We start from the raw sequence: 3,153 nt of genomic DNA, 5'->3' as shown, positions 1-3,153 counted from the left end.
TACGTTGTTTGCGTAAGTCGTTCGCGAATAGGGATGGACGTAATTTACGTCGAAACCAATACGTCGTTGAGGCGTCGACTTGGGCACACTGGGATATGTACATGGACGGCGCATGCGCCGTTCGTAAAAAACGTCAATCACGTCAGGTCATCATACATTAACACAAGTGCTATGTGAATACTGCACTTGCTCCTGTAAGTTGCGCCGGTGTAGCGTAAATACGATACGCTGCACCGCCGTAACATTGCGTGCCCCTACCTGAATCTAGCCCAGTGCATCCATATGCTGGGGACTAGGGATGTCCCGATACAACTTTTTTAAGACCCAGATACAAGTAGTGATACTTTTTTTCAAGTACTCACCGATACCAATTAACAATACTTTTTTAACGTCATGTGACAGTGGCAATAATATGCAGCGCTGATGAGCGACTGCGTTAATAGTTTATTTATTACATATATATATATATATATATATATATATATATATATATATATATATATATATTACAATTTTATTTTTTACAATACTTTTTTAATTATTTTTTTACAAATATATATATATATATATATATATATATATATATATATATATATATACACACACACACGCACACACACATCACACATATAGATATATAGATATATAGATATATAGATATATATTTTAAATGCTTTCTTTTTTGGGGGGGGGGGGGTGGAGTGGACATTGTCGGTGTTTTTTCTTTTTTATTATTATTTTTACAATTTTACTTTTAAATATTTATTTATTACAATGTTTATTTTTTTTCTTCTTTTTATTCAACCCTGTTGGTGTTGGGGGTGGGGGGGGGGGGGGCTTTGGTGAGATGATGACCCCCGACATCTCCCCTTTTAGACATGGAAAGGGACTGAGGACAGAAATTCCCCAGTCCCTTTCTCAGCAGTCTCAACTGCACTGAAGATGAATGGACATCCTCTCCATTCATAAACTGAAGCACACAGTTTATGATGCTCAGTGACGGTTATGAATAGACAGCGATCAATAACTCTCTCCATTCAGAAAAGGAAGGAGGCGGTAAATTACAGAATTACCGGCTCCATCCTGACAGATCTGGGATGGGGGGGGCAAAGGAGGACGCTAGCGACGGGGACTGGAGGAGCGCACAGAGGGGGAACGAAGGAGGACAGTGGGGACCGGAGGAGCCCACGGAGGAGCACAGAGGGGAGCTGGAGGAGGATACGCATGGATCGGTGCCGTGGCGGGGAAGTTATAATCATGATCTCCCTGTGTGGCCTTCATTAAAGTAGCTGAAAGCCACGGAAGGGAGGAGGAGGAGAAGCGACTGTCAGCTACTGTATTGAAAGCCACACAGGGAGATCTGTGATTATAACTTCCCCCGCTGCCGCACCGATCATCCCTGAGTGTCCAGGTATCAGATTAGGAATCAAGAGTATTTGTACTCCTGAAAATACTCGGTATCAGGACCAATACCGATACTAGTATAGGTATCAGGACAACCCTACTGGGGACACACACACATCACTATTGTTCTTTTTTTCTAGGGGGTATTTTTTTGTGTTTTTGAAAATTGCGCCCTTCAAAATGTCACCTTGCTAATTTCCCTTTGATCCAACCGAAGTTACAACCATATTACAAATGAAAGTACTCAGAACAACAAAAAGAACATGTTCTACTGCAAATTACCTGGGAGGCTGGAAACTAGTGCTCTGGCCCAGATGCCTTTGAATTGTAGCAATAATCCTCTAATACAATAAAGCCAGCTACTCGGTAACATTCATTGCAACAAATCGGCTAAGCTTCATTGTAGAAATGAAAGTACTGTTCTTGATGACACATCCCCTCCCTCTCTCCTGGAAGAGATGTGACCCATCTGAGTTTTCAGTCTGCAGAAGCAGTTACAAGATGCACAAACAGTTGGGCTTTCTTTTTAGCTGGTGAACAGGGTCTCTTTAAATATGGCTGAAAGTATTTTTTATGTGACAATTAGATTTGTGGCTTGATGCTCCATATTTTGATTAATATAGATCGGGGGCTCCAAACTTTTCCAACAAAGGGCCAGCCTAATTTCATTCAGACTATAGGAGAGCCGGATTGTGGCCATCAGGGGCAGAAAATATCCCGGGCCCAGCACCAATGAAAAAAAATATGGCCTCAGGGTTGGTGGTCAGTGGGAGGAATAGTGCCCCATCACTGGTATCAGTGGGAGGAATAGTTTCCTATCACTGGTATCAGCGGGAGGAATAGTGCCCCATCACTGGTATCAGTGGGAGGAATAGTGCCCCATCACTAGTATCAGTGGGAGGAATAGTGCCCCATCACTGGTATCAGTGGGAGGAATAGTGCCCCATCACTGGTATCAGTGGGAGGAATAGTGCCCCATCACTGGTATCAGTGGGAGGAATAGTGCCCCATCACTGGTATCAGTGGGAGGAATAGTGCCCCATCACTGGTATTAGTGGGAGGAATAGTGCCCCATCACTAGTATCAGTGGGAGGAATAGTGCCCCATCACTGGTATCAGTGGGAGGAATAGTGCCCCATCACTGGTATCAGTGAGAGGAATAGTGCCCCATCACTGGTATAAGTGGGAGGAATAGTGCCCCATTGTTGGTATCAGTGGGAGGAATAGTGTCCCATCCCTGGTATCAGTGGGAGGAATAGTGCTCCATCATTGGTATCAGTACCCCAACATTGGTGCTCCATTGTTGGTATCAGTGGGAGGAATAGTGCCCCCTCAGGGCCATCTTTAACACAGGGCAATTGTTGTGGGGCCCAAAGCAACTGCCCTTTGAGCCCACACTTCCTGCAAATAGTTAAGTGGATTTCGAGAGGGCCAAAGAAAAATGTTTGCCCAGGGTCCAATCAATATTAAAGATGGCCCTGATGCCCTATCATTGGTGTCAGTGGGGGGGAAATAGTGCCCCATCATTGGTATCAGTGGGATGAATAGTGCCCCATCATTGGTATCAGTGGGAGGAATAGTGTCCCATCGTTGGGATCAGTACCCCAACAATGGTGCTCCAATAGTTAGCTACTTAATAGTGCGTCCGCTGAGACCAGTGCTGGGGGTGGATAATGCGTCTGCTGACACCAGTTCTGAGGGTTAATAGTGTGTCTGCTGAGATCAGTACTGTGGGTTAATCGTGAGTTT

This window comes from Rana temporaria, chromosome 5 (genome assembly GCF_905171775.1).
Source record: "Rana temporaria chromosome 5, aRanTem1.1, whole genome shotgun sequence".
NCBI lineage: Eukaryota > Metazoa > Chordata > Amphibia > Anura > Ranidae > Rana > Rana temporaria.
The sequence above is the reverse complement of the archived record's forward strand: the minus strand, read 5'-3'. Positions refer to the sequence as shown.